Source organism: Tamandua tetradactyla, chromosome 7 (genome assembly GCF_023851605.1).
Source record: "Tamandua tetradactyla isolate mTamTet1 chromosome 7, mTamTet1.pri, whole genome shotgun sequence".
Taxonomy (NCBI): Eukaryota; Metazoa; Chordata; class Mammalia; order Pilosa; family Myrmecophagidae; genus Tamandua; species Tamandua tetradactyla.
Genome location: NC_135333.1, coordinates 131317320 through 131340513, shown reverse-complemented (window position 1 = coordinate 131340513; position 23194 = coordinate 131317320). Strand labels below are relative to the sequence as shown.

The 23194-nt window shown below is 37.3% G+C and overlaps 1 pseudogene; it reads right to left on the bottom strand.

The window, feature by feature from the left end:
- Positions 1-20429: 20429 nt before the first annotated feature.
- LOC143690678 (microtubule-associated protein RP/EB family member 1 pseudogene) lies at positions 20430-21237 on the bottom strand (annotated as a pseudogene).
- Between the last annotated feature and the right edge of the window lie 1957 nt (positions 21238-23194).

Genomic DNA, 23194 nt, shown 5'->3' with positions numbered 1-23194 from the left:
GTAAAGCAAGTTGATCCTCTTTCTGGTGCATTTAGTTCAGAAATCAGAATGTAAAGGAGATAATTCTAATTAAGCATTCATCTGTTTTCCACATCCTCTAAGTCAGTGTACCACAATTCAATCTATTCCTCCCCCCAAATTAAGGGGAAAAAAAGATTCATACCCTTTAGTGGAAATGACTTCATTCAAAGTAAGCATTTCACAGTTTTTTATTTCCTCCTGAAGTTTACTTTGTTCAGTAGTTAGAAGAAAAGAAGAAGACAGTATGGGATTATTTTCAGATGTCCTGATACATTTCCTATGATTCCTCATTCCGTTTCTTGGTTGGGAGTACAGTTTAATACATCACCACATTCTACGATTAATATATTTTTAATAGATACTTGATTTTATAGGTGCTAGTTACAAAATAGGTCTGAAAGACAAGTTAATGGACTTCTTAGAGTTCCCCGTATTGACTGCACCATTGCATATTGCATATTTATTGCAACTCCACTGGTAATTAGATACCTAGTTTTAGCACATCATTTCATTTTGGTTTTCCTCTTCTTCAACATATAAAAATCCAATTCAACAAGAAAAAGAGGACACAATTCAAGGGTTGGGGATGAGCAATACTTGGTTTCACTGAATTTATTCACATATGAAGAAATCGACTTTGATTTCAGCTCCATTCTAAATTATGTTGCCCTTGGGAAATTTGCTTTAAAAATCCTGCTCCATTTGGAACTATTTTTTTAGTGGCCTGAAAACTTGTATGTGCCAAATAGTTCATAGTTGTTTTTGTCTGGAATAAGCAGAGCCCAAATTGAGTTATTAATATCTTCATGAGATGTTTTTACAAATGTTAAAGATTAACAAATTGGTGTACTGGATGATTTCATATCTCCATGGTAAATCAGCATTTAGAACTAAACATCAAAGTCCCAAATATTATTGGCATTCATGATGATTCCCATAAAATCTATTTCAAGTATCCTGTTCACATTTTAGCTTTGGCTAGACTGCTGAGTGCCACTTATGGATGCAGTAGAATAAAGATTGATTCTTTGCTGGCAAGGCCTAGTATGGGATTTCTCAAACTGGAATCCCACAGCTCTGTGGCCCATAGATATATTCTCTACAAGAATTTTAAAATTTTGTTTTTTTTCAAAGATAATCTTAACAAATAATGTACACACGTTTTTGGCTATCTACATGCCTACCTTATAACCGAAGGTAGCAACTTCAGGGTTTATGTTTGGTTTGTGCTTATTCTGATATTAACTTAATTGATGTTGTTTAAGTTTTAATGGGGGAATATGTTCTTCAGATCACTGGGGATCAGAAAATTTATCCTCAAGAACCAAGAATTCTCAGTCTGATATTTATTGACCACGTTCATTAGAAATGAGAACAAAATCGTTGACTTTTGTGCAGAATAAACAGAAGTTATTGACACTTGCTAATGTTGAGTCACTGTACTGAGCGATTTTTGGGTATAAGTAAATTAAATATTCACACAACATAGGGGTGCAATAGGTACTATTATTATTTCATTCCTTTTGAAATATTCGAATCTTTTGGATTTTGACATTTCCCACTTAGCGTATAGACATTTTGATTGCAATTATGAATATGTTGTGGAGAAAAGTTCAGATCAGGTTTGCTTGCCAATTGTTTTACTTTCATGGATTTGTCTTCCCTTGCTTTTCCACATCTTCATTTAATATTCCTGTGAAGCTTCCTCAGTGTCATTTAGAGTAAGGTTCCTTTACTTATTGTATTCATGCTGATAAGGTAAGATACAAGGCACTCTTGTCTTCAAAGCAAAATCACATTGCAAAACATGATATTTTTAAAATTTCACATTACCTTGCTGATCTAATCAGTTCTATTACAGGAGCTCTTGCTCCCAGACTGATAGAGATAACTTAATAACTTATGACTTTTTTCATTTGAATAGCAGTCTATATTCATTGCTTTCTTAGGACAAACTAGCATCATTTTTCTTTGCTTTAACTAGTACGAAGTGTCATTTTTCAAGACAGATTCCTCTGTTTACACAATTAATACGCTTTTAAATTTACCTTAGAGATAAGTAATAACAAATCAAGGAAAATAGAATTTTTTTAAGTTTTAACAGACAGATGTTTCCCATTTACTGGACCTTTTATTTTATTTGCTCCTGGCTATTATACATGTTAATTTCAAACAATTTTGTATGTCAGTCAAGCCTTTGTACTATACTGCTTTACTTTTGACAACTAAAGGACTCCCTACTTATTGAGTCTAAACTGTAGGAAAAGTTCAATTTTCTCTTATTCTTCAAACATTTCTTTAAAATAATTTATTGAACTAAAGTCGCATTAATTTTTTTTTGCTGAGAATGTCTTAACAATGTTTATAATTGTATTGGTCATTGAATTCCTAATCTTTCATTTTTATATATTTAATCTATTTCTTAGTATTGTTTTCCATTTTAAAAATTAAAGTTTTTCAGTGAATAAGTATTATAACTAGCTAATTAGATGAAAACATTTCCATATATTTTACTAAATTTGAATTCAACAAAAATTTCTTGAATGTATACTACATACAAGGCATTAAGCTGAATGGTGGGAATTTATGGAATAATGCAAAAAACCCGTCTCTGACCTCCAAAGTTTTTGGTGACTTTATAATATTCTTGCACTATCATTTTGGTATATGTGGGTCCCCACTTTAAACCTAAAATGAGAGTGTCTTAAAGAAAAATCTGCCTTTACCTTTATTATTATTATTCTTTTGCTTGGGTTAGAACCTGCATAGGTATGGGGCTGAATACTGGCCCCTGAAGATACTGGGTCTTAATGCTTGTAATCCATAAATGTCACCTTATTTGGCCTAAGGGTCTTTGCAGATGTGATTAAGATAAGGATTTTTGAGATGGGGAGATTATTCTGGATTGTTCAAGTAGGACCAATTGCCATCACAAGTGTCCTTATAAAAGGGACAGACAGAGATTTGAAACACATACACAGGCAACATGAAAATGCAGACAGGAATTTGAGTGATGTGACCACAAGCCAAGGCATGCCAGCAGTCACCAGAAGCTGAAGAGGCAAGGAATGGATCCATCCATAGAGCTTCTGGAGTGTGTGCAGCCCTACTAACACTTTGACTTCAGCTCAGTGACCCTGATTTTGTACTTCTTGCCTCTACAACTATGAGATAATAAATTTCCCGTGTTTTAAGTCACCTGTGTGTTGTAATTAGTTATAGCAGCCACAGGAAATCAGTACAGTAGGTACCCACAAATGATAAAGGACAGGGTATGAGGTAGCAGAGAATGAGCTTGAGACTGTGGGTCCCAGCACACCTGAGTTTGTCTTCGGGCTCTGCCAATTTCTAAAGCAATTTAATTAAATAGCATGAGTTTCAATTTCCTTGTTTGTAAAAATGGGAATGGAAAAACATCTCAATGTAGTCGAAGTAAGGTATTGATTTTTAAATACTTAGGATCTTTTGGATTGAATATATCTTTAAGAAACCATAGCCTTATCATAGTTATCATTAATGCTTACAACCTGCTAATTCTGACTCCCACACATAGAACTTGACACTTTGCTTCACATGCACAAGTGGCCAAAAAAATAGTGGCATAAAATAGAGCCACAGAGAACCTTGTGCAAATAATATATCAAAATAAATTCTTGGAAGAGTTTGAGCAGGATTGGTGTTAGTTCTTTTTAGAATGTTTGATAAAATTTCCCTGGGAAGCCATCTGACCCTGGGCTTTTCTTTGTAGGAAGAATTTTGATAACTGATTGGATCTCTTTACTTGTGATCTGCTTGTCAAGCTCTTCTATTTCTTCTTGAGTCAGTGTAACTTGTTCATATATTGCTAGGAATTTGTCCATTTCAGCATTGATTTTTTCTATTGTATTTGTATTTCTCCAATTCATTTAATTCTGTCTTAATCTTTGTTATTTCTCTTCTTTATTTGCTCTGTGGTTCATTTGCTGTTCTTTTTCTATTTTCTCCAGGTGAGCAGTTAAGTCCTTCATGTTTGCTCATTCTTCTTGTTTAATATAGGCATTTAAGGCAATACATTTTCTTCTCAGCACTGTTTTTGCTGTATCCCATAAATTCTGATTTTTTTTATTCTAATTTTCATTAATCTTCAGATATCTACTGATATCTCTAGGAATTTCTGATTTGATCCACTGATTTAAGACTGCATTATTTTATGTCCATAGATTTGTGAAAGTTCTGTTTCTTTGGTGGTTATTGGTTTTTAGCTTCATTCCACTGTGGTTAGAGGAAGTGCTTTGAGTAATTTCTTTTCAAAGGTTTAAAGACCTGTTTTGTGCTCCAGCATATTATCTATCCTGGAGAACACTCCATGAGCATTAGTGAAGAATGTATAGCCTGTTTTTTGGGGGTGTAATGATCTGTATATATCTGTTAGGTCTAATTCATTCATCAAACTGCTTAAGTTCTCTATTTCTTTGTTGATCCACTGTCTGTTTGTTCTATCTATAGAGGAGAATGGTGTATTGAAGTTGCCAACTATTATTGTTGAAATGTCTATTACCTCTTTCAGTTTTGCCAATATTTGGCTCATATACTTTGGAGCTCCTTGATTGGAAGTATAAACACTTGCAATTGTTATTTCTTCTTGGTAATTGTTCTTTTTATTAACATATAGTGTCCTTCCTTGTCTCTTATGACATGTTTTTATTTAAAGTCTATTTTGTCTGATATTAGTGTGGCTAATCCTGCTTTCTTTTGGTTACCACTTGCATGGAACATCTTTTCCTATCCTTTCACTTTTAACCAATTTGTATCCTTGGGTATAAGATGAATTTTTTTGTAAGCAGCATATAGATGGATCATATTTCTTAACCCATTCTGCTAATCTGTATCTTTCAGTTGGTCAGTTTAGTTCATTAACATTCAAAGTTATTACTGTAAAGTTATTTCTTGCATCCACCACCTTATGCTTTGTTTTTTATCAATCAGATCTATATATTCTTTTCCCTGTTTCTCTTTTTATCCTTTAAGTTATGCTTACTGGTACACTTCAATTCTGTGCCCTCCTCCAGACTCCTCTCTCCTGTCCTTTTATTTTCAGGCATCAAAACTCCCTTTAGTATTTCTTGTAGGGTCAGTTTCTTGTTGACAGATTCTTTCAGCCTTTGTATGTCTGCAGAAATTTTAATATCTCCCTAAATTTTGAAAGACAACTTAGCTGGACAAAGAATTCTTGGCTGGAAGTCTTTCTCTTTCAGGACCTTAAATATATCATACCACTTCTTTCTCACCTCCATGGTGCCCATTGAGTAGTCCAAACTCAGTCTTTTGTGGTTTCCCTCATATGTGGTGAGTCAGTGTTCTCTTGCTACTTTCAGAACTTTGTGCTTCTCTTCAACATTTGACCATCTGACTAGCATGTGTCTTGGAGTAGGCCTATTTGGATTTATTCTATTTGGGATTTTTTGGGCTTCCTTGATTTGCATATTTATGTCTTCTATAAAGTTTAGGAAGTTTCCCCCAATTATTTCTTCAACTAATCTTCCTAGTCCTTAACTCACCTCTTCTCCTTCTAGGACACTGAGGATTCTTATATTTGTGTGCTTCATGCTGTCCATCATTTCCCTGAGATCCAATTTCAATTTTTTCCAACTTTTTTGCCATTTGTCATTTTGTGCATTCGAATTTAAGTGTCCTTTCCTTTAGTTCACTTATTCTTTCTCTGATTCTTCAAATCTGCTCTTGTGTGTCTCTAGTAGATTTAAAATTTGGTCTACAGTATCTTTCATCTGTATGACATCTACTATTTTCTACTTATTCTTTCAAATTCTTCCTTATACTCTTCTAATGCCTTCTTGATGTCCTTTATGTCATTAGTCAACCCATTGAATTTATTTAGGAGAATTGTATGAGCACCTTTGATTAGTTGTTCCAAAGTCTGTCTTTTTAAGTGGTTTTTTTTTTTGCATTTTTGTTATTAATTTAAATTAAAAAATATAACTAATAAATGCAAACATTCTTAACTTTTGATCATTCCATTCTGCATATATAATCAGTAATTCACAATATCATCATAGTTGCATATTCATCATCATGATCATTTCTTAGAACATTTGCATCAATTCAGAAAAAGGAATAAAAAGACAACAGAAAGAAAATCATGCATGCTATAGCCCTTACCCCTCCCTTTCATTGATCACTAGCATGTCAACCTAAATTTATTTTAACATTTGTTCCCCCTGTTATTTATTTTTATTCCATATGTTTTACTAGTCTGTTGATAGGGAGATAAAAGGAGCATTAGACACAAGATTTTCACAATCACACAGTCACATTGTGAAAGCTATATCATTGTACAATCATTTTCAAGAAACATGGCTACTGGAACACAGCTCTACATTTTCAGGCAGTTCCCTCCAGCCTCTCCATTACATCTTGACTAACAAGGTGCTATCTATTTAATGCATAAGAGTAATCTCCAGGATAACCTCTCGACTCTGTTTGGAATCTCTCAGCCATTGACACTTTATTTTGTCTCATTTCGCTCTTCTGCCTTTTGGTCAAGAAAGTTTTCTCAATCCCTTTATGCTGAGCCTCAGCTCATTCTAGGATTTCTGTCCCACTTTGCCAGGAAGGTCCAAACCCCTGGGAGTCATGTCCCACATACACAGGGGGAGGGGAGTGAGTTTGCTTGTTGTGTTGCCAGAGGAGAGAGAGAGGCCACATCTGAGCAATAAAAGAGATTCTCTAGGACTAATTTCAAGTAGGCTTGACCTATCTTTTGTGAGGTTAAGTTTCATATGAACAAATCCCAAGATTGGGGGCTCAGCCTACAGCTTTGGTTATCTGCACTGCTTATGAGAATATCAAGAATTCAACTTGGGGAAGTTGAATTTCTCCCCACTCTCACCATTCCCTGAAGGGGGCTTGCAAATACTTTTTTATTCACTGTTCAAATCACTCTGGGATTTATTGGGGTATCACTCTCAGAAAAACCAACAAAATCTCATGACCTGCTTAAGGTTCCATGTACTTAAGGTGTTCAATTAAGCTGTCTACATAAGTTATTTTAGGAATGCACTAGTCAAATATAAATTTTGTACCAAATAAACACGTTTTGCTTTAGTCTCACACATAAGTTAAAATTTTAAAATATTAATTATCATCTATTTTCAACACCCTGCAGTAATGACTTTCCTTTGTTCTTTCTCATGCAAAAACATTTTTAAAATTTGTACATTTAGTCACCATCATTATGCACTCTAGCATTCCTAGATTATACCATCTCAGTCTTCATCGCCTATCTTTCTTTCTGATTTCATTTGTGCCCCCCGCCCTCCTCCCTCTATCATTCACACATTCAGTTTCATTCAGTGTTTTTACATAATTGTATTATAGTTAGGTAGTATTGTGCTATCCATTTCTGAGCTTTTACAATCAGTCCTTTTGCACAATCTGTATCCTTTCAGCTCCAATTACTCAGTTTCTTACCCTATTTCTTATTTCCTGATGGTCTCTGTTACCAATGAAATTCTCCAAGTTTATTCACTAATGTCAGTTCATATCAGTGAGACCATACAGTATTTGTCCTTTTGTTTCTGGCTAATCTCACTCAGCATAATGTCTTTAAGGTCCATCCATGTTGTTACATACTTCATAACTTTATTCTGTCCTATAGCTGCATAATATTCCATCATATGCATATACCACAGTTTGTTTAGCCACTCATCTGTTGATGGACATTTTGGCTGTTTCCATCTCTTTGCAATTGTAAATAATGCTGCTATAAACATTGGTGTGCAAATGTCTATTTGTGTCCTTGCCTTCATGTCAATGGTATTGCCAGGTCATATGGCAATCCTATATTTAGATTTTTGAGGAACGGCCAAACTGCCTTCCACAGTGGTTGTACAATTTGACTTTCCCACCAACAGTGGATAAGTGTGCCTCTTTCTCCACATCCTCTCCAGCACTTGTCATTTTCTGTTTTATTGATAATGGCCATTCTGGTGGGTGTGAGATGATATCTCATTGTGGTTTTGATTTGCATTTCTCTAATAGCCAGGGAAGTTGAGCATCTTTTCACATGCCTTTTGGCCATCTGTATTTCCTCTTCTGAGAAGTGTCTATTCAAGTCTTTTGCCCATTTTGTAATTGCGTTGCCTGTCTTTTTGTTGTTGAGTTGAACAATCTCTTTATGTATTCTGGATCCTATGCCTTTATCTGATATCATTCCCAAATATTGTCTCCCATTGCATAGGCTGTCTTTTTACTTTCTTGATGAAGTTCTTTGGTGTGCAAAAGTGTTTAATTTTGAGGAGTTCCCATTTCTTTCTTTCTTTCTTCAATGCTTTTGCTTTGGGTGTAAGGTCTAGGAAACCACCTCCTATTATAAGAGTTATAAGATATTTCCCTACATTTTCTTCTAACAGTTTTATCATCTTAAATCTAATGTTTAGGTCTTTGATCCATTTTGAGTTAATTTTTATATAGGATGTGAGATATGGATCCTCTTTCATTCTTTTCCATGTGAATATCCAGTTCTCTAGGCACCATTTATTGAAGAGACTGTTCTGTCCCAGGTGAGTTGGCTGGTCTGCCTTATCAAAGATCAAATATCCATAGATGAGAGGGTCTATGTCTGAGCACTCTATTTGATTCCATTGGTCAATGTATCTATCTTTTTGCCAGTACCATGCTGTTTTGACAACTGTGGCTTCATAATATGCCTTGAAGTCAGGCAGTGTGAGACCTCCAGCTTCGTTTTTTTTCCCCAAGATACTTTTAGCAATTTTGGGCACCCTGCCCTTCCAGATAAATTTGCTTATTGGTTTTTATATTTCTGAAAAGTAAGCTTTTGGGATTTTAATTGGTATTGCATTGAACCTGTAAATCAATTTAGGTAGAATTGACATCTTAACTATATTTAGTCTTCCAATCCATTAACACGGTATGCCCTTCCACCTATTTAGGTCTTCTGAGATTTCTTTTAACAATTTCTTGTAGTTTTTTTTTTTTTTTTTTGTATAGGTCTTTTGTCTGTTTAGTTAAATTTATTCCTAAATATTTTATTCTTTTGGTTGCAATTGTAAATGGAATTTTTTCTTGATTTCCCTCTCAGATTGTTCATTACTAGTGTATAGAAACACTACAGATTTTTGAGTGTTGATCTTGTAACCTGCCACTTTGCTGTACTCATTTATTAGCTCTAGCAGTTTTGTTGTGAATTTTTTACAGTTTTCAACATACAGTATCATATCATCTGCAAACAGTGAGAATTTTACTTCTTCCTTTCCAATTTTGATGCCTTGTATTTCTTTTTCTTGTCTAATTGCTCTGGCTAGAACTTCCAACACAATGTTGAATAACAGTGGGGATAGTGGACATCCTTGTTTTGTTCCTGATCTTAGGGGGAAAGTTTTCAGTTTTTCCCTATTGAGGATGATGTTAGCTGTGGGTTTTTCATATATTCCCTTAATCATTTTGAGGAAGTTCCCTTCTATTCCTATCCTTTGAAGTGTTTTCAAAAGGAAAGGATGTTGAATTTTGTCAAATGCCTTTTCTGCATCAATCGAGATGTTCATGTGGTTTTTCTGCTTTGATTTGTTGATATGGTGTACTACATTAATTGATTTTCTTAGGTTGGACCATCCTTGCATACCTGAGATGAATCCTACTTGGTCATGGTGTATAACTTCTTTAATGTGTTGCTGAATTTGATTTGCTAGAATTTTGTTGAAGATTTTTGCATCTATTGTTCATTAGAGAGATTGGTCTGTAGTTTTCTTTTTTTTGTAATATCTTTATCTGGCTTTGGTATGAGGGTGATGTTGGCTTTGTAGAATGAGTTAGATAGCTTTCCCTCCTCTTCAATTTTCTCGAAGAGTTTGAGCAGGATTGGTACTAATTCTTTCTGGAATGTTTGGTAGAATTCATATGTGAAGCCATCTGGTCCTGGACTTTTCTTTTTGGGGAGTTTCTTAATGACTGATACAATTTCTTTACTTGTGATTGGTTTGCTATGGTCGTCTATTTCTTCTCTAGTCAATGTTGGTTGTTCATGCCTTTCTAGAAAGTTGCCCATTTCATCTACATTGTCATATTGATTAGCATAAAATTGTTCCTAGTATCCTGTCATTACTTCCTTTATTTCAGTGGGGTCAGTGGTTATGTCTCCTCTTCCATTTTTTATTTTATTTATTTGCATCCTCTCTCTTCTTCTTTTTTGTCAATCTTGCTAAAGGTCCATCAATCTTATTGATTTTCTCATAGAACCAACTTGGTTTTGTTGATTTTCTCAGTTGTCTTCATGTTCTCAAAGTCATTTACTTCTTTTACTATTTCTTTCCTTTTGCTTGCTTTGGGGTTAGTTTGCTGTTCTTTCTCTAGTTCTTCCAAGGGGAAAGTTAATTCATTGATTTTTTCTCTTTCTTCTTTTTTGATATAGGCATTTAGGGTAATAAATTTCCCTCTTAGCACTGCCTTTGCTGTATCCCATAAGTTTTGATATGTTGTGTTTTCATTTTCATTTGCCTTGAGATATTTAATGATTTCTCTTCTAATTTCTTCCTTGACCCACTGGTTGTTTAAAAGTGTGTTGTTAAGCCTCCACATATTTGTGAATTTTCTGGCACTCTGCCTATTATTGATTTTCAGCTTCATTCCTTTATGATTTCAGGAGGTGTTTTGTATGATTTCAATCTTTTTAAATTTATTGAGACTTGCTTTGTGATCAAGCATATGGTTTATCCTTGAGAATGATCCATGAGCACTTGATAAAAAGGTGTATCCTGCTGTTGTAGGGTGTAATGTTCTATAAATGTCTGTTAAGTCTAGCTCATTTATTGTATTATTCAAATTCTTTGTTTCTTTATTGATCACCTGTCTAGATGTTCTGTCCATTGATGAGAGTGTGGAATTGAAGTCTCCAGCTATTATGATAGATGTGCCAATTTCTCTTTTCAGTGTTTTCAGTGTTTGCCTCATGTATTTTTGGAGCATTCTGGCTTGGTGCATAAATATTTATGATTGTTATGTCTTCTTGTTGAATTATTCCTTTTATTAATACATAGTGTCCTTCTTTGTTTCTTTTAACTGTTTTACATTTGAAGTCTAATTTGTTGGATATTAGTATACCTACTCCTGCTCTTTTCTGATTGTTATTTCTATGAAATATCTTTTCCCAACCTTTCACTTTCAACCTATGTTCATCCTTGGGTCTAAGATGTGTTTCCTGTAGACAGCATATAGATGGGTTCTGTTTTTTAATCCATTCTGCCAGTCTATGTCTTTTGATTGGGGAATTTATTTCATTATCATTTAGTGTTATTACTACACAGGTAGTACTTTCTTTTACCATTTTGCCTTTTGGATTTTATATGTCATATCTCATTTTTATTCTTTTTACCTTTACTGATAGTCTTCATTTCTACACTTTTCTCCACACCTCCCTCTCCTGTCTTTTCATATCTGCCTCTAGTGTTCCCTTTAGTATTTCTCACAGAGCTGGTCTCTTGGTCACAAATTCTCTCAGTGATTTTTTTGTCCGAGAATGTTTTAATCTCTCCCTCATCTTGAAGGACAATTTTGCTGGATGTAGAATTCTTGGTTGGCAGTTTTTCTCTTTTAGTAATTTAAATATATCATCCCACTGTCTTCTCACCTCCATGGTCTCTGCTGAGAAATCTACGCATGGTCTTATTGGGATTCCCGTATGTGATGGTTTGGTTTTCTCTTGCTGCTTTCAAGATTCTCTCTTTCTGTTTGACCTCTGACATTCTGATTAGTAAGTGTCTTGGAGTAAGTCTATTTGGATCTATTCTCTTTGGGGTATGTTGCACTTCTTGTATCTGTAATTTAAAGGCTTTCATAAGAGTTGGGAAATTTTCATTGATAACTTCCTCCATTAGTTTTTCTCCTCCTTTTCCCTTCTCTTCTCCTTTTGGGACACCCACAACACATATATTCGTGTGCTTCATATTGTCATTCAATTCCCTGAGTCCCTGCTCATATTTTTCTATTCTTTTCCTGTATTTTCTTTTGCTTGTTGGATTTCAGATGCTCCATCCTCCTGTTCATTAATCCCATCTTCTGCCTCTTGAAATCTAACATTGTAGGTTTCCATTGTTTTTTTATCTCTTCTACTGTACCTTTCATTCCCATAAGTTCTGTGATTTGTTTTTTTCAGACTTTTGATTTCTTCTTTTTGTTCATTCCTTGCCTTCTTTATATGCTCCCTCAATTCACTGTTTTGATTTTTGATGAGGTTTTCCATGTCTGTTCAAACATTCTCAATTAATTGCTTCATCTCCTCTATCTCATTTGAATTGTTGGTTTGTTCCTTTGACTGGGCCATATCTTCAATTTTCCAGTTGTGATTTGTTATTTTTTGCTTGTGTCTAGGCATTTAATTACCTTAATTAGTTTATTATGGAGATGTTTTCACTTCTTTAACCTAGAATTTTCTTGCTGGATGACTTTGTTGTCTGTCTGTTCTTTGAAATTCAGTTTAGCTTATTCTGGACCACTAGCTTAGGTTTTGTTTCACAGAGCAGAATTTTTCAGTTCTTGTTTTCTTGTTTCTTGCCTTGCCTGTATGGTGCCTTCCCCACCCACCCCATCCTTAGGAGGGCCTACTTAGGTTTTATAGACCCCAGCCAAATTTCCCAGACCAAACTGGCCTCCTGTCAGGAGGAAAGAGTCACCTGCGTCAGTTTTCCCTGAAGGTGAGACCCAGCAGGTTGAAAGACTCTCCTGTGACATCTCTAGACTCTATTTTTCTTCCTGCCCAGTATGTGGTGCTTGTCTGTCTGCAGGTCCCACCAGCATAAGATGATGCAGTACCTTTAACTTTGGCAGACTCCCTGCTCGTGGCATAGTAGAGACAGAGGAGAGGTTGTAGGCTGGCTTTAATGGCTTCAAATTACCCCAAGCCCTGGTGTCTGAATTCCTTGAGGGAGGGATTCCACCTGAGCTGGGCCTCACCCCTCCCCTGGGGAAGGTACAGGCTCCAGACAAGCCCCCAAAAGAGCTCACTTCTGTTTATGCCTGGGGCAGTTGCAGCCTGAGAAGCCATTCTGCTGTATCCAAAGGCAGTCAAGCCATAGAAACACAGCCACAAAAACCTCTGTATCTTTTTTTTTTCTTTTTCTGTCAGCCCTGCCCCATCAGCGCCAAGCAAAAATCAGTAACCTCCACTTTGACCAGGTTCAGCTGATCTGGGGGCCTATTTTTTGTTGTCAGAATTTGTGAATTAATTCCACAATTGCTGTTTGGTAGGACTCAGTCCCTGCTGCTGGTAAAGTCTCTTTCATTTCCCCTCTGGGAAGCAGCCTGCTGGGGAGGGGCGCCTGCCGCCATGGGTTGGGGAGGTCACAGTTCTGGGGGCCTCACAGCCGGTCCAGCTGATCCAGACTGGGGTATGCTATGTGTATGACATGACCCCAGCAGTTGTTCTGTACTGATCCTGTAGCTGTTCTGGAGGAAAACTAAACCCCACTCCTCAGTAAGCCGCCATCTTGGCCCGATCTCCCTTCTTCAGCGTTTTAATGTGGTCATTAGGCTGGACTATATCTGCCTGCATCTTCGTATGCTTTATGATTTTCTGCTGACTTCAAGTGTTTCGATTATTTTGGTAGGGTTATTTTGGAAGTTGATTTCCCTCAGTCATCTAAGGTTTTGCATTTGCTTGGATTTGCATTGAAAGTCTCCTTTTGCGCTTGTTTTGTCAGTGATTCCCCAACAAATCAAGGCCCAGACCTCATGCAGGGGATGTGACTCTGCTTGAGGATCTGTTTGTAGCTCACAAGATAGGCAGTTTGCCAGACTGCACTTTACATTTCTCCCCAGCAGATGGCACTCTTGGGCCTCCTCTTCCCTCAGTCTTGCTTCTGGACTGGCACCAGAGTGAGCTGGATGGAACCAGGTGTAATTCCCTGAGGTCCACTAGTCCCAGTGTGCTCTGAAAGCCCCCAACTCTGGGGTTGGAGTGTAGGCAGTGTGCATCTCTGTGAAGAGTCTCCTAATGAGCTTGATGGGACTGGTGACCCCCAGGCTTCTAGCTGGAATGACCTTGGGTTGTGGGACTGAGTATGTCAGCTCCCCCTGTCCACAGTAACCTGGAAATGCCTGCAAGCTAAGCATGGCATGGGTTGTGGACAGACCCTGTGTGCTGGTGCAGACTGCAGAGCAGGGATGCAGTGGGGGTCTTGGGGGTACAGGGGAAGGGAGTGGTATGGGCAAGGCGTGGGGGGCATTGGGTGTGGGGTGGCACAGTGTCATGGGGACTCTTGGTGGGGTGCATTGTAGGGATGGGACAAGGCATGGAGGGCATGTGTGTATGGGGGCATGTGGTATGTGGCATGTGACAGGGCTTGCTGTGGCGCCTTGGGTTGCTGCGCAGGTGCACAGATATGTGGGGCATGGGGGTGTGTGGTGGAGGGTGGAGCATGAGGTGTGTGTGTGCCTGGCACAGGGGAGCAGGGCATGAGGCTCCTGGGGGCACAGATGTGCAGCTATGTGAAGCAGGGGAAATGGGGGTCGGGTGCACAGGTCGTGGTGGGCAGGTATGCAGTTGCGTGGGGCATGCGGTATCGGGGCATGAGTGGGAGCCTGGGGGGCAGACTGCTATTCACTGTGTTGTAGGTACGCAGGGTGTAGGGCTGTTGTGGTGTGAGTGCATGGGGGGGTTGTCGTGGGTGTGAGGGACACAGTTGCATGTGGCGTGGGGGGGCATGGGTGCATGGGTGTGGGGGGGTCTGGGCATGGTGCTCAGGGTGTAGGGGGCAGGGTGCAGGTGCGCGGGTACATGGAGGAGTAGGGGCGTACATGTGCAGGGTGCATGAGCATGGGCAAGGCGCGGGCGCACGGGGGAAGGCTGGGCTCGTGGGTAGGGTGTGGGGGCCATGGGGCAGGTGCAAAGGTTGCAGTAGGTCAGGGAGTGGGGGTCAGGTTTTGGGGCGGACACCTGTGTGGGCACGTGGGTGTGTTGCAGTCACTGGACGTTGGGTGTGGCACGGCTTGCTTTCTCACCCCCACCTCCCCACCTGTGTACTCCTGAGGGGTCTGGGCCTCTGTATGAAAAGAGAGGCAGTAAGCTCTGTGCACTGCTGGATGGTCTCTATGAGCAGGGAAAGCAAGTTTCCTACCTTCTCCGTTCCCTAAGGTAGTACCGATTGGTGAGTGATGAGGGGGCTGATATCCCATGCTAGCTGCAGGGACAGGCATTTTCCTGGGCACATCTCTTTTCCCTGGTGGAGTCCTCATGGAGCCCACTTACCTGGTTTTCTGCATCTCAATTCCTCAGCTCTTTCATCCAGGGCCTCCCTATGTTGTGTAGAAGACCCTCTCAGGTCACTCATGCCCTGGAACTGCTGTTCTGCTGATTTTTCTGCCACTTCTCTAGCTGTTCCTTGGAGTAAGGGTGAGTTCAGCCTATTCTATCCCACTATCTTCCTGGAAGTCTCACTACTTTAACTTTTATAATTGTAATTTTTAGCTTTTCTTTATATTTTTGCCCCTATGGGTGTGTTCTAGTTTGCTAGCTGCTGGAATGCAACACACCAGAGATGGATTGGCTTTTAATAATAGAGGATTTATTTCATTAGTTCTTCAGAGAAAAGGCAGCTAACTTTCATCTGAGGTCCTTTCTTACGTGGGAAGGCTCAGGGTAATCTTTGCTGGTCTTCTCTCCAGGCCTCTGTGTTCCAGCAGCTTTCCCCAGGGTGATTCCTTTCTGCATCTCCAAAGGTCTGGGCTGAGCTGCAAGTGTTGAGATGAGGTGTGCCAGGCTGCTTGGGCTGTGCTACGTTGTGCTCTCTCATTTAAGTACCCGCCAATTAAGTCAAACGTCATTCATTGCAGCAGGCACGCCTCCTAGCTGACTGCAGATGGAATCAGCAACAGATGAGGTTCACCTACCATTGGCTCATCTCCACAGCAACAGAACTAGGTGCTTTCACCTGGCCAAGTTGACAACTGAATCTAACTACCACAGGGTGTATACCATAAATAATTGCTTAATTTGCCTGCTTATAGTTTTTTGACTAATGAAATCATGCTATTTGTATTTTGGGTCTTATTTCTTAATCCAAACATTATGTTTTAGAGATTCTTCCATGCTATTTTATATACCTGTAGTTGGTTCATTTCATTACCGAATAGTACTCCATTGTAGAATATCACAATTTATTTATCCATTTATTATTGATGATTTTCTGTTGCTTTCATTTTTTGATACAATTACAATGATGTTCTTTTTTTTTTTTTTTACATGGGCAGGCACTGGGAATCGAACCTGGGTCCTCTGGCATGGCAGGCAAACATTCTTGCCTTTTGAGCCACCATGGCCCGCCCAGCAATGCTGTTCTTATATAATTGTTTTGGATATATGAACATGAATTTCTCAAGAGTACACAAATGAGGAGTGGAATGGTTGAATCATGGGTTTTGCTTATCTTCAACTTTACTGGGCAATGCCAAACTTTGTTCTAAAATGGTTGTGCCATTTTATGTGCCAGCAATCAGAATAGGAGAGTCCCCATTGTTCCACATTCTCAGCAAAAATAGGGCAGAATTAAAAATTTTTGCTAATCTTCTGAGAACGTAGTACAATCAAATTCTTGGGTTTATTCTGCTTGCTAGAGAGGAAAACATAACCCAGTAGAAAAAAAATGAGCACAGCCTTCACTTGATACTTCACAGAGGTAATCAAAGTGGTTTCTTTCAGTTCTTTGAACACTTCAAGAAGTTTTCCTCCCTTGAATCCTTTACGTATTCTCTTTTCCCTGTTCTTTGCATGGCTGACTCTTTCTTGTCCTTCAGTTTTGGACTCTCAAGGTGCTTGTTCTTATCTAAAGGTGCTTGTTCTTATCTAAATTTGTTCATCTCCTTGGTTTATCTCCAAAGTACCTATTCTTTGCTTGGTAGCACTTATCACAATTTTGAATTTATATTTGCTTGCCTCTCTCTGTTTTGCTAAATTGTAAGCACCACAAAGATGAGGACTGTGCTGTGTAGTTCATGATCATATACCATTTTGACTGGCATGTAGTAGTACTCCATAAATACATGTCAAACCGATGTATGAAATGATTTGCCATTTGAAACTAAACAAACTTAAATTAAACTTTAACTTCTTCGTTATAATTTATGCTTAAACAAATTCCAAATGGAATAAAAATTTTAGTATTAACCATGGTACCCTAAATGTTTTGGAAGAAAAATAGGAAATAGTTTTGCTAAGCATGACAATAAAGGTAGTTATTATAAAGGAGATTGATTGAATAGCCTGGTTAAAATGAAATGTTCTGTTTATTACATAAAACTTCATAAATAACATTAAAAGTCAGATGACTGAGGAAATTTTTTTGCTAAATATATACAGGTAGAGGACTAATAACCTTAATTAAAATAAAATCTTAATATTCAACCAGAAAAATGCTGATATACAACTGTAAAAATAAGTGAAGGACCAAAAAAATTCTGTAAAAAAAGATATATATTTAATGAGCATATGACAAGATGCTTGACTTCCCCAGAAAATATCTAACTCAAGTAAATCCAAGAGATTCATTTAAAAATATTATTAGATATTAAAAGAATAATTGCATTCTATTTTAGTGCAATGAGAACAGAAATAGATCCTTACAGATATTCTTTCTGGGAGTCTAAATTGAAATAACTATTCCATTTAGCAAGTTGGATGAAAAGAGCATCTGCTTCAAGTCAGGCATTTATTCTAAGGATGTATCAAACAATGAAACATGTGTAAGATTAACTGCATTGTTGCTTAATAATATGATGAATTAGAACCAGAATAAATAATTATTAAGAGGGGATAGGTTAATGAAATTCTAGTATACAACTACAAAGTGGAATAAATTACAGTCTATAGCTTGTTATTTATGACATGGAAAAACGTTCAAAATATAAACTGAAAAAGGTTTCAAAATACATATATATATATACATATATATATATATATACATAAAGTGGTATTCTCATTTTTTTTTTTAAATCTATCCATTTTCTCTGTGTAAGCATTCATCTAACTGTCTCTCTTTCTATCATTCATTCATCCACATATTGGAAAGTATTTAGAAGAACATTCAACAAGTGTTAACAGTGCTTATTTTTAGGTGCTAGGTTTATATCTAAGTTTACCTTTTTCATTTTAACAATGCTATGAAACTACTATCTTATCTAATATAAATAAATATCATAATCCAAAACATGCACCTATTTACACTTGAGAAAGAGGAATGTGAGTATAAAGAACACAATATTATGTTTGGAAGGAAAAACACAGATTATATACATATAAGAAAAATGATGCTAGAAAACATTGGCAGTTCTGTAACTTCTACATTTTCTTTTTGTATATATCTAGTACAAGTGCGCTCATTATTAAAAACACACTTGAAATTTCTCACAAGAAAGTAGATCAATTTCCTGTACATATTTGGCTCTAGTCACAAGTATGGTATAAATAACGATTTCAGAACTTGCATTAAAAAAAGAAAGGAAGAAGCTAATTCGTAAATATTTAGGAACCACTAGAAAGAAATTCTTTGCTTTTTTTTTTTTTAACTGTCTTTCTAATATTAGTTAAAGTCTTAGGGTAAACCTAAGCATATTTTGTTTTGTTTTGGATAAGTTCATACATTGGTGGACATCTGGGATGTTTATTTTTCCCAGATTTATGAACTTTATGAACTTTGTGGACTATAGATCACCTTTGGATTGTTTCCCAATAATGTTCTCTAGTGGTTTTTTTTTCCTTGAAATACAGAATTTTATTTAGAAACTCTTTAAAGTAGAAAAAAACCCTGTCAAGAAAGACCAGGTGGAAAACGAGTTCCCAATAAAATGGAATTTTAGGGCAACGAAAGTCTAAAAGGCCAAAAATAAGAAATAGCACCATTGTCATTTGAACAATGGCTAGTTACCGGTGTTTTTTTGGCCTTGTTAATCACTGAATCCACGTTTTCCTCTGAATTCCACACAGAGCATGCACTACACCACAGTTTATCATAAAATACCTGCTTTCTACACACATTTTAGGAACGCTACCACCAGCAACAAATCAATACAAATACATTAGGGCTGACCAATTTCAGTAGTGGGTGATGTGCATTTCGCAGAATGTTGTCGAAGGGACTGAATAGGCTGTGGGCAAAAAGCAAATGAGGGAGAGTTAAGGAATGGAATATTTAAATATTAATAATTAAATCAGTCACAGTACTGTATTTTCTGCAAAAGAAAATTAACGCTTAGTAATACACTAACAAATTTATCCCCAAAGAGATTAGTACACTGGCAAAGTACTCTGATAGCAGTGGAGAGTTTGTGGATAGCAGGTACCAAAATACCCCAGCCTTGCAGATCCATGGTAGCGATGGCCTTCACTGATCACTCCCTTTGTCAGAGGTCCAGAAGAAACTTGCAGCATGATCACCTTCCTGCTGTATTTCTACTCTAAGCAGCAAACTTTAAGGAGCCAAAGAGGAATCCCCAGAGGACAAGGGGAGCGGAGAAGAGAAACGTGTTATATGTAAACTTAAAAAACAATAAAATGGGACACAACCCCCATTCAAATCCCAGAGATGTGGGCAAGTTCCCAAAGTAGTTGTTAGATTGAAAAAACCGGACACACCTCATTTCCCCAAAATATACAATAAACAGAAATTTAGGGGGTAATTGGAAAAATCATCAGAGACATGCTCAATGAAAATTGAGCTCTTAAACTTAAATATCTCAGGGTTGAAACACACCCTGTATTCATCCAGGGAACCATACCTCTTCGTTTTTAGCAGGAATGCAATTGGTCAGTGACACCAAATGGTTATACAGAGCAACTTTCCTTTGGGCCATTGTCTAGGCCTATGAGGATTTGAGCAGTCTTGCGAAGCCTTGTGAACAGCAGGTTCCAAATGTTCCAAGGTCTGGCCCTTCCTTCCCAAACACAATGTCAAACACATAAAATCTGTCATGCTATATTTTATATTTTGAAATATGGAAGCATATTTTAAATATTCTCAGGGCATTTATTACAATGGTCTCTGCCAAGATTTCACATTAGCTTAAAATTCAATTCAGTCTTTCCATTTCTCTACTGAGGTCTTGGCTTATAACATGTTCTCCAGCAATCGGTGTTTCCAGCAACCACATGGTGAGCCCCAGGGTCAGTCTCTTTGTTCCCTAGGTGAACCAACTAGATGCAAATATTGCTCTGCTACAAGGTAAAAAGCTCCTAACTCATACTTAATGGAAAAGGTGTGAAATTCCTGCAAAGTGAACTTTTTAAGAAGAGGGACTTTTGGCTTATGAAAAGAAACCAATGAATTCTCTAAGAATAATAAAAGGGAGTATTTTACAGTTAAGCACACGATTTGGAATGAAGAATTTGGATGTTGCTCTGCTGGTCCAGGTTGTTAATTACTCTTCTCGTCCCTCCCATAGGCCCCTTCATCAGGTATCACAAAGCCTTCATCCATGGTTTACAGAATATCCATAGTCCTCTGAAATACAGGGTCATGTTCCCCCTCATTCTCCTGACAAATCAATTCAATCTTCCTTAGTTTACCAAAGTAGAAATCTTTCTCCTTCTCCAAGTCTTCGACAGTAAGTTTCGATACGTTGACCTGCTGAATCAATTCAGCGGCTTCATCATCCCCATTGCCCACAGCAGGATTCTTTCTCACCACACCTGGACTAGCCTTAAAAGCTGCAGTAGTTCTCTGTGCTGAAATGGGCCTCTGTGGAGCTGCACTGCTAGAGCTGAGAGGTTTCTTTGGTTTATTCAGAGCTGGAGCAACAAGGGAGGGAGCCACTGCCATCTCTTGACCTCATCTAGCAGGTATAGGATCATGGTCTTTTCTGTCATAGTTTGCATCAAAAAACTTCTTGAACCACTGAACAAATTCAAAATTGTCCTGAAACTTTCCTTTCACTAAATTTGTTCACAGGAATTATTTTGTCAACACCCATTCTCTTAACACCTGCTTGTAGTATTTTGAAGTTCTGGTTGTATTCATGTTCTAACTTAGCTTGGAACTTCACCTTCTTCCAGGCAGTGGAGCCAGGGAATAGTATGTCCATAAACTGACAATAGGCAGCCCCTGAGCACAATTGTTCAGTCTTTATCAAATTCAGCTGCAGAGACTCATTGATCCATGCCAGCATGTCATGTCGACTTAAGTTATCAATGGTCATTGATGTTGAATATACTTTCACTGCCATTTTTCCATTTTTGGCTCTCAGTGGGGCTGCAACCACTGCCTGGGCCTGGCACCGGTTCCATCCCTGTGTCATTCAAAATGCGTGACTGTTCCTTAGTCCTTTACAATTGATCTTTAAAAAGTTAAATAAAACATATGGGGAAGGTTTTCTAACCTTATTCTAAATGGTGCACTAAAGTTGTTGAAAGCATACTCTCTACACATGATTTCAAATATTGGTTCTGAGATTTTATTGATTATATAGTCTAAGGCTAAATCCTTAAATGTTACCTCCTTTGTAAAATGATGATAGTAACACACTTATTTCATTAGTTATGATAATTTAGAAAGAAAAATATGTAAAAGACCAAGTTTACTGAGTGCCATATAAAAACACTTAAAACCATTGTTACTGTTTATTTTTATCAGTTATGTGGCTGTGGTTCTGATTCAATCCAGACTGACCCCATTTTTAAGAGTATAAAGGAAGAGTGTCAATAGACCATGACATAAAGAATTTCTGGAATATTTAAAACAGATGAGGAATATATAATTCCATACAAATGAAAGGAAAGAACTCCCAAAATGTGAATCTTCCCAGCAGAATCCCAGAATAACTTCAACCATATCGAGTGTGGTTAAAAGGCCATGGGCAGTCAGTTATATTAATCCACCAGTTCTCAAGCCAAAGTCCATGGAAATTTTCTAACGTGGGAGTTTGATGCCAGAGATTCTTAGAAGGGGAGGAGCCATACCGTATAATCTAATTGTCCATCTGCAAACATACAAATGTGAATAGGTAATTTAAAAATAGTGATTATTTATGGAAAATCAATAGCATGAAAGAGAGGCTCAGACTTACATATAGAATAAATTGACTCCAGGAAACAGAGTTAATGCAGGGATGAAAGAAAAGCTTAAAATAAGATCAGAATCTTTAGAGTTCTGGACCATATTTTGTCCATTAAGAAGGAAAGGCTATTGAGAAAGAAACCATTTTCTTGGGAATAATTTTTTTTATAAATATGTATAAAGAAATAGATAAACTAAATAGCAGAGAAAATACTGCTGAAGACTAAATTATTGAACTGGATGATGGTTCAGGGTGGGCTACATATAGAACTGAATGCAAAAATCTGAAGTAATGATATACAAGGGCACAGTTAAGTGCATGGAGAATAGATACAGATCTCATGTATCTGTAAGGAGATAGATGAGAAATAATGGTGAGGAGAACTGAACACATAAATGACTAGAATAATGACTCAAATCTTTAAATTGAAGGGATGCTCTGAAAGCTGGGTAGAAAGAATGGAGAATAATGATGGGGAGGCAATAACCCATTTGCGCCTAGAAAAAACAAGGGGAAATGCCTGAAAGCAAAAGTTAAAGAGAAAATCCTAAGAAGCAAGAAAAAAAACAAGCAACCCCCCCATACACAAAGTACCTACTTAAAAATAGGAATCAGCCTAGATCATATTCATTAGCAATACTAGGTGCACAATTAAAAGGAAACCATGTGCTCCAAATATGAGGAAGTACTATTGTTTTAGCCTATGCTATTATACAAGAAAAAGCAAAATAAAGACATTTTCTGACACATGGGGCCTCAGAAAGTTTAGCACTGAACTACCTTCTAAAAGGATTTCTTGAGACAGCAATCTTGAAAAAGTCAGAAAAAGTAAAAATGAGTTAAAAAAAGAGAAAAATATGATGCAGGAAATAGTGGTTAGCAAAGAAATCAGTAAAACACATTTACCAATATGCTGTAGGTTAGAATATATAGGCTATATTTACTTTTGAATTTGTACCAGTTTCCCCTTTAAGTTTAAAGCAATTGAGAAAGCATTTCTAAAAAGGAAAAATCCACTATTAAAGGAAAAGAGATAACACTTAGGACAAAAATGTCCAGATTATTGAGCACACCTTGAAATGGCAGTGTAGAGAAAATCAAAGACATGCTTGAGTGTTTATCTTTC